This window comes from Morone saxatilis, unplaced genomic scaffold (genome assembly GCF_004916995.1).
Source record: "Morone saxatilis isolate NCDOM2014 unplaced genomic scaffold, NCSU_SB_2.0 Contig21, whole genome shotgun sequence".
Lineage (NCBI taxonomy): Eukaryota > Metazoa > Chordata > Actinopteri > Moronidae > Morone > Morone saxatilis.
Genome location: NW_023339774.1, coordinates 13,725,379 through 13,735,354, shown reverse-complemented (window position 1 = coordinate 13,735,354; position 9,976 = coordinate 13,725,379). Strand labels below are relative to the sequence as shown.

Below are 9,976 nucleotides of genomic sequence, written 5' to 3'. Positions count from 1 at the left end.
ATAAAATTGAATTGAACTGAAATTGAATGACAGAGAAACTTAGAAGGGGTTGACTGGCAACAACACCCTGCCAAATCTGAGCTTGTGCTGAACCATGTGATGTTTTGTTATTGGTTGTTCGGGCTATTTATTAACTCTCCATTACAAACAACCATTTTCAGGCATAATATTGTGTCTACCTGGTGCAAGAAAGCATTTTCTTAGAAATTTATGATAGTTTGTAGTAATATCAAACCCTAAATTTTTTACGCAGCTGCTCGTAGGTGTGCTTGAAGGCCATCATGGCTGTAAGATTATGTTGGTGGACACTTGTGGTAAGGATGCTGTCAAGCCAAAGAAGGGGACTATTACACTTATTTAGTCTAAGGCGACTTGTCTAAGGGGTTTTAGGTAGCCTGAAGTGTGGCTTCTTTATGGGTACAAATGTATGGAAAATGAAAAGGTTGCGTACGCTGGTTTTCACGCAGTGTTCAATGTATAAAAATGAACATCGCTTAAGAATGTGCGCATTATGGTGCAAAGTTTTGTCTGGATCTGGAACTTTGGAGTTCAGTTACTTTGATATGTCTATGAAAAAACATAATTATGTCCACTGGTACGCCATGATAGTTTTCTGTATGACATCAGGAAAGACCAAAACCCATATGTAAAATGGTCTTTATTATTCATTTTTTATTTAACAAATTCTCATGAATATGAGGGCATCAAATGAATGAAGAATTAACTTAGGAAATACATATGCAGCCTTCTGTATATCGCTGTATTGTGCGCCCTCTGGCTTATTTCCTACAGATGAAAAACCTTACTCACTGTGCCAACAACAAGGTCACCACAGAAAACTGCATTGTTCTCTGTTTATGTGACATGAAGATGTTAACGCCCATCAGAAACTATACAGTTGCTGAGGTGCACACACATGGGAGGTGGGCAAACTCACTCAGTGACTGTGATACGTAATTGATCCCGTGATCATTAAGTGAACAAGGTGTAGCAAATTAGGTTACCTACTGATAAGCAATGGTGGCTGCTGGAGGACATCACTAATGGTAGAGTTCGGAGGGAGTGTCTGTTTAGGGACCACGCTGATTTATTGGCCCAAGATGACATCTGGCTTATGAGCCAGTTCAGACTGCCAAGAGCTATCCTGTAGGAACTCTGTGCTGAGCTGTGGCCGGCTTTGGAAAGAGAGACAGCAAGGAACCATGCCTTACCAGTTCCGCTGCAAGTCCTCACCACACTTGGTTTCCTTGCAACAGGGGCTTTCCAGAGAGAGCTGGCTGACCAGCCAGGTATTTCTCAATCATCCCTGAGCCCTGCTATGCCTGCCATGTGGAACTGTCTCATCCGTATGTCACCCAGGTACATAAAATTTCTCTACACTGTGGGTGAGCAGGCCAACATTAAAGTGCAATTTGCAGCGATGAACCGATTTCCAAATCTAATCGGAATGATTGACTGCACACATATTGCTATAAAGGCACCATCTGAGGATGAATTTGCTTATGTCAACAGAAAGTGGCTTGGCTCTACTAATTATTCATTTATACAGAGGAGTAGTATTGTAGGGAAAAGACTTGGGGCTATGCAGGATGGCTGACTTTTTGGTAGGATATGTATTATTATTAGACAGTAAAATAAACCAATAATGATGATGCTGTTGTCACCTGAGTATGTGGTTAATATGAACCTTAGGTGACTGTGGTTACCCACTGAAAACCCAGCTCCTTACTACGCTGACCAATCCCCAGACTGAGCAAGAGTGGGGGTACAATGATGTCCATGCTTAGGCTCTGTCTGTGGTGGAATGGACCATAGGGCAATTGAAAGTCTGTGGGTGCTGCTTGGACAGCACTGGTCGCATGCTTCTGTACAGTCCGCAGAAGGTTTGCTGCCTTGTGCAGGCATGCAGTGTACTGCACAATGTGCTAAACAAACGAGCCTCTGCCACAGGATCGATGAACCGGACCTGAGACCACCAAACATTGAGCCGAATGCAGCAGCCATACAGCACTGTTAGGATGTCCTCTTGAGTCACATTGCCCTGCGGCGATGTGTCCCTTGTACTGGACTCCCCAGTTTCCACAATCTGTCACAATAAATGGCATTACATTGTGTAACTCAGTGAGTCCAGTCTGCTTATTGTACCTAAATTGGATTGAAACATTGTATGTATGTAACATGTATGGTTTGTTTAACTAGTCAGTAAATTTAGCAGCAAGGTTTGAGTCATGATGTGTTTCAGGTACTTATCAGAACACACATCTGAGTCACTCTCACATGCTGGCAGGATGCCAGAGATGAGGGTTTCGCCGATTATTCCAGCCACCCTTGCCACTTCCTGTGGCGTGAGTGCTGGCTTTCCTGAGCCCCCTACTTTAGCAGCCACACTCTGCCGATGTGACATCACTCACCTTTTAATATATCTACCTTGAGATCCGAGCATTTCTTTTTTAATTTCAGCCATGGTACGGTTCTCTGAAACAACTGCATTGACTGCCTTAGTAACACATTGCCTCTTCCTCTTATTGCTGATACTAAATGACAAACCATCAAATAAAACATTTCCTTGTGGCCTCCACCTTGGTGATCAGCACCTTGATCTCACACAAAACCTTGTTTTAAAAACAAGATTAGCCACTGTGATTTGGACAGCAGATGACAGCAGGGGCGTATTTATATTCATTTTCATAGTAATTAATAGGAGGAGGAAAGGCAGGGTATGTCTCTCGTTCACGTACTGTCAATTTAATGTTGATTGGGATGTTTAAAGTAAAGGTGCGCTGGATCTGGCGTACGCCTATGTGGAAATTTCTATGCGTACATACTTTTCAAGTTTTGTGGGTACGCCTTCTTTCAGTATGAAAGCTGCACACTATTTTATACATGAGGCCCCTGGACTATGAGGAGTTGGAGGATTTAGAGGAAGTCTCACTCATGTCTTTCATGGATATAGGAAAAAAGTGGCACATTGGCAAATTGAGGGATTGAGATTTTTCGTAAATCTTAAAGGCTCAACATAGATTTTGGCAGTCTTGGTTGATTGGCTACATCTACATCAATGTGGAATCAGAGAATGTGTCTGAACTGGCAGAAGAGGGTGGTGGTTCCCATATTTGAAATAAAGGGCTGGAGGTTGTGCTCCATTTATGAGGGTTTCACACTATCAGCCAGGCAACAAGTGATAAGCTATTGATTCAAATTAGTTCAAAGAGTGGGTCCAAGAATAGTTTTTTTAAAATCACATGGTAGTGCAAAATATTTTTTAAATTTTTTAACAATTTCTATTATTATAACTAGAAAGTAATCAGAGAGTGCATTACTTTATCAAGGTTGCACCATCCTGTCCCAACTCACCTCACAATTCTGTGACATTGCTCCTGGTCTCAGCTTGCAATTTATTGCAACCCAATTGACTTGATCCTTTTTCTGACCACATTTTTATGAGTTCAGTGTTTCCCATTACCATATAAAGACCTTTCATTAAACATTATGTTGTGGCCATGTTTGCATCTGCCCCAAACAACAATGACTGAGCAAATATCAGCAATACCACATCCTCCCCTGGGTGTCTACAATTCCCACTGCAAATGTTATTTTGTTTGAGGGGGTGAATTTTGTTACCTACTCCTGAACAACAGCTGGGTCGAGTTAACCAGGGAAGCATACTTAGTCTCAACGTGGTGGGAGTGGTGGATGCTTCCGTTCTTTTATGTTCTCTTTGGTCAGAGAAGAACATGGTTTTAGTGAATACAGAAGGATCCCTGTTAAGAGGCAGTATATGTTAAACTTAAAGAACACATTGACTGCTCTGTGTAGATTTTGAGGGGAATTTAGCTAACAGACAGATCTTGCCTGAGATCATTAAAAGCGTTCATATTAATCACTCTGACATATCATGCATTAACAACAGTAAGTCAAACTGTGACAGTGTGACAAATGGGCAGCAAAGTATATCTGCTGTTGATTGTGGATTTGTTAGTGAATGGGATTACCCCATCCATCATTAGAGTTGGTCATATGAATAACATGTCATGCACTACAAACAATGTTAAATTAACTGCATTATGGAGTGGTCCTGTACTTGACTGCATTTAACTGAGACGTGGAGGACCAGGAGGCACCATACAACTTAGTGCAATCCAATAAAACACCACAAACTACAACATCAAAAATTACCATAGAGCTGACTCAACATGTCTCTGATACAGTTTCAACAATTAATCAATTACTTTGCTTATTTACTGGACTGCACTACAATGATCAGAGGCTTTCATTTTTCTGTTCAATCTATTTATGTTAAGCTATTCAGAGAGGTATTTTAGACTTGACATATATTTGTCTTCAAATTGAGGCAGAGCATTTTTTTTGTTTGTTTTTTCCCCACTGGGTATTGCTGTGATGTGCATTTCCTATGAGCACTATTTGCCTCCCTCTACATCTTGAAACAAAGTTGCAAGAGCAGCAATAATGGTTGAGACCAGACAGGACCCAGATGTTGTTGTGGCTGTCATTGGACACATAAAACACACTGTTTTCTCAGCTTTTGACTGTCTTCTCAGGTTTTGTTCAGTATGTTTATTATGCTATTTGGTGGCCTTGGTTTGTTTTGGTAACTGCTACATTGCCCCTCTTAAAGAAGCACCCAGGATTTAGGGCTATCAACAGCAGCAGTCGACAGTTAGTGATGATATTTGGTTAAAATTTCACAATTTTGGATTTCCTAAAAGCTTTGACAGTGGATAACGAATTGTGGGGACTATTAGTTTAATCTGTAGAAGTCAGGCTTCCACTAACAAAAACCTGCCACAAGAGCCTCATTTCCAACTTTGTAGCAGTGTTATCTTTGTTTAGGCATTCTCCACACTGTTATTTTCTCTGATAAGAGCAGAATTTACGTCGGAATTACGTCTGAGAGCACATCTGTTTGCAGCCGACTGCGCTTGTCTTAATCAAGAGCCTGATAAGACCTCTACTGGTATTGGCTTTATGCTTGATCATTACCAAGGCTGCTATGGCCATCATGTTCTCCGACAAAGTAAAATAATACTTAATGTGCTAAGTCAGAATTCTCTAGAGAACATCTAGCTACATATTTATATTCTTGCTGGACTTTCAGACTTTCTGCACCATTCATTAACCCCAAAATGTTGTGTTAGTGTTGAGTTTGTGCTTTCAGATGAGTAAGTGGAGTTATCAAATTTTTTTTGTCATTCATTGACTTAGAGAAGAGTAAAGATTCAATGTCCCTGAGGGCCAATTTGGCTTACAGACAACATTCAATGAATAATGAATACAGAAATGTACAAAACAAAAAAGAATACACAAATTAACACTAACGTCACTGTTGTCAAACCATTTAGAAAAAGCAGCATAAAGAAGTCAGAAAATACAAGACCACCGTGTTGCATTCACTGCTGGAAACTGGCCAAATTGCATTTTGTCTAAAAAGCCAATAGTTGCTGTAATATAAAAGCTGCTGTAATATTATAGGTGTGCATTAGATTGATCCTGTGCTCCTTCCTGTTTTTAATGACAGCTTGTTATACTGTATACAGTACACCAATGATGCCTAGGCTCTCTGCATCACTTGACAGCCCTAAATCTTCCCTGAATTGTCTCAGTCCCAGCTGCCCTGCATCTTCCTGTTTGCTCTTCAGCTGCTTCTAATTGCTCTAGACCACTTAAGGCAGTGTCTCCAGACACCTAGTTTGTCTGAATTCCTTTGCAATCCTATCTATGTTTTTGCCAGCCCAAACTCCTGAATTCATGCTTTATTTTATTTATTTTTCTGCTATGTCGTTTTTCCTCTCTCTTAACTGCATTTGACCAGTTATTCTCAACAATCTCCTGCCTGTCTTCTTCTGTATGACTTAACTTTAACTTTGAATCAGGGATGTTGCTGTTACACTAACCATCTAGTGTAACGGCAACATCCCTGATTCAGTATGTCTCAACCACTAGGTGACCAGGATGCCTACAGATGAACATAACCCAAATAAGACAAAAGAAAACAGCAGCAAAGAGGGCTGAGCAAACATAAAATTACTTCTGCCTCTTGGTTTGAATTCATTCTGCTATGTGGTGGTTGTATGAATGTGCTGATGCATATTAGCTTCAAAATTTGAATAACATTGTTTTTGGGAAGTGGAAAACATAGTTGGAAGTGTACGGCCCAGTGTTTCATAGCACCAAAACTTGGTGAAAATCATGTGTACGTTATTTAATAGCTTTATGTGACTGAAAAGGAGCAGCCATGGCCGTACATCCCTGTGCTGGTTCAGCCAACATGATGATCTTGCCTTGATTTTGCCAAATGCCATTCAAAGTACTGTGCAAAATTCAAATTAAAGTCAATTTTCTGGAAATATCTCTATTTCCAGAAATAGCTAGTTCGTACATTTAAAACTGTTGAATGACTTTTAATGGGGTGTTGTCATCATTACATTCATTTGGACTGTGAGTCCAGCTGATCTGCAAGTTCTTTCAGAGCTGAGATAATTGTTCTAATTTACAATGAAAGGCAAAGCAGTTTTATTTAGAGTTGTTGCACCCGTGTAATGCCACTTAGATCTGAGGATTTCAAAGTCATGAGATACTGTAAGCTGCTATAAATTCTTCAGGCAGTGAGAAACGATTCTATGTGGCCTTGATTGATTTGTGGACTGGTTCAACTGATGTGTGTCCAAACGCTGATGTCATGGAAAAGGCATCCCCTACTGCCCTGGCTTCTCGCAGCATGCCAAAAATACTGCCCTAATTGATCCTCTCTCACTCTCACTTTCTCTCATTCCTCCTCTCTTGCTCTGTCTGTGTCTGAGCTTTCTGTCTTGTCATCTCTTGCTCAGCCATCTCTCCACTGTCTCATTAAATTAGAGGACAATGGTTACTTTAATGGCAACATTGTTAATTTACACAAACATTAATCTGCCATTTGTCCACTTCATTGTTTGCTGAGCTTTCAAAACTATGGCACACGGACAAAACCAAGCCGCTTCCAAAGGAGCCATGTGCAGCCAGACAGCCTTGGAATAGATGTGAGAGACAAGGAATTAGAGAGAGGGATAGACAGACAACTGAGCTATATGCAAGCAATGTAGATAGAAAAAATGAGAGACAAAGGAAAGTGTATCCATGTGGGTGGGTGGATGGCCGGGGTGGTCGTGTGTGTCTTGCCAATTTTGTTACTTTATGTTTTGACATTCTCGTGGCAGGCCAGACCGTGGCTGGTTCCTTTGTTCTCCCAGGCGATCTTTATCATCACTGAGTGCCTGCACTGAGCTCTGACACCACACTCTGTCCATCAAGCCCTCTTTAATTCTACTATCTGTGTCTACAAATGAGATCCTAACAGTGTGAAGACCCCTGGTTAAGGTTCCTTTTACATGACTATGATCAAAAAGTTAAATAAAAAAATAAAAAGTCTAAACTTTCTCAAACATTATCTGCAAAATATCAAATTGCCTTGCACAAATGAGCATTTTATCCCTCTTTTACCCAATAAAATGCAGATCTCCAAAGTTGACTCTCTGAGAGGCTCAATCATGGCAGAAACAGCTTTATTACAGTACATAACAATCTTGTAATTGCTGTAGGGGCTGTGTAAGGGGAAACAGTACCTGTCATTGATGCCAACTATTTAAACAACTAAAAAAAGCAATAAAAGGCTGGCAAGCAAACATCCTGGGTCCCAAACAAAACTTTTAACAAATTGCCTTGATAAAACTCCCGCCTCGTCATCGTCGTCCTGCTCCCCTCCCTCTCCCACCTCATTGTATCCATCTGCACATTATGTGGCCACATAATTTAAACAGTGTGACTGTTACATGCCTGCATTGTTTTGCTGGGCAAAGGAGCCAGTGAGGCCCATGCGTCTTTCGTGAGGTTCTTGGGGAATACCGCATCCACCCTGCTGAATAACAAGACCAGACAAACTATGTGAGCAATGTCCAAACAGGTCATGTTACAAACAAAACAATCATTTGACAGCATTGGGACAACACTCAAAAGACATTACAGGAAGAAAAAAAAGGCAAATGGGTTTAGGAAGAAAAGCAACATTTGTAAAAACAATAATATCCTAATTTCTTTATTTTCATGTGTTTCTAAAAGTGTTTAGCATTGGAATGCCATCTCAGTTGTTCATTTTGTCTCACTGTGTTTTGTGGTTTCCTTTTTGTCATTCTGTTGTTTTTACAGTGGTAACTCTGTGGAAATAATGCTGAAAGCTTACAGTTCTTCATAACTACTTACAAACATTTCTCAATACTAAATTCACTTTTTCAAAACTTGCCCTGCAGTAAGAAAAACAGTGCATGTGTTTTTCTTACTGCAAAAAACAACAAAACATGTGTACCAAAAGGTGACTTTTTCTTCCAGAAATTCTTTACTCAAAAACAACCTTCGTCACAACTGTGCATTATAGCATACTTCATTTATCTGTTACGTTTAACATACAACCGTGAACCAGAAGTAATAGTGAAAATGGTTTGAAAATATGAAGTGAGCAGGCCAACAATGTCAACATTAACAACATCAGTACCATTGTATGTAAATTAGATTAAACATACAGTAACTGCTTCCATCAAAGGCCCTGGATACCCAGCTGTTTTTAAATATTCTGACTTCTGATCATGTTGTAGTTGGTTGGGGCTATGCTCAAAATGTGTGAGGTCACCAGACTACATGTACAGGGATGTTAAAGGTGTAACTTTTCCTGTCCCAACAGGTGAAACAAAGCTAATAAGACTGCCAGCGAGATTACAGCCAACACAGTCTATACATGCCACACACTCCTGGGAAGAGGTCAAATTATCCAAAATAATTTAATCACCTTTGTTGGTTTACCATGGGTGTACTGGCCCTGTGTATTTTGTTTTGGGTATTTATTTCATTAATTATTCACAAACTTAATCTACTTTACCATTCTGTTAATTTGTGCATTACAGTAAACATAGAGAATATAAATAAAGATACAAATAGAAGTGGATAAAAGGAGACAATATATGCAAACATAAAAAGAGACAATATGTAGAATTTAACCATTATTTCATTTAAGCTGTACAGATTTCAGGAATGTGCTAAATATTGCTCAGGGAAATGACTGGAGGCACTAAGTTACCACTCAATGCTGTGTAAGCGCCATTAGTTTGGGGTGATGCCAAATTTCTCTTTAGGGTCTTGACCTGGAAAAGTTTGGGAGCCCTGGTTTAGCCCATACAAAAACTGAGGTCTAAAAACAACAATTCACCATTTCATAGGGGTAATTTGCCAGACTATTTCTCTCTTTGTCTTTGTTGGCTTTCTGGCCAAGAAATAGTTCGGCAAACTTTGGTTTGCTAGTATGCACATTTTGTTACCAATAGACAGAGCCAGGCTAGCTGTTTCTTCATGTTTCTGGTCTTGGTGGAAAGCTTAGCGAACCGGCTGCTCACTGTACAGACATGAGAGCGGTATTAATCCTCTCATCTAAGTTTTTACTAGGGAGCAAAAGCATCCCAAATTGATGAACTTTTTTTAAGGCCTATACCAATACTCTGCAGGTTGCTGCTATCCACCTACTCTAATATCATCATAGCCAACTCGGCCTTTTCACATCAGACATTTTTACATCTGATAATAGGAAATACACCGGTGTTGGTACCAATGGTAATAACAATATTACCAGGGGCTACATTCTAAGTGTCAAAATTTAGCCATTGTAATTTGATCATTTATATGTGCACTTTTCCTACTGTGACATGTCAAAATGTCTTCTGTGAAAAAGGCCTATACAGCTGGTTGTAGCTTAAAGTGGAGAAACTGGTTAGCAATATGACACAATTTGTATAGCAAGTTTAGCTAAAGAAACATAAAGTCACTCCTGGACGCTTTTTAATTGATATGTTGTTTGTAAAAGAGGCATATACTTCAGGGAAGTTAGAGACCAGTAAAAGCAGCTTGTGTGTTTTCCCTGGTGTGGTTTCTGTGGTTGCCATGG

The 9,976-nt window shown here is 39.9% G+C and overlaps 1 protein-coding gene across 1 annotated transcript in view; it reads left to right on the top strand.

The window, feature by feature from the left end:
* LOC118332891 (astrotactin-2-like) overlaps window positions 1-9,976 on the top strand; it is a 252,036-nt gene that overhangs the window by 225,244 nt on the left and 16,816 nt on the right. The window lies entirely within an intron of this gene.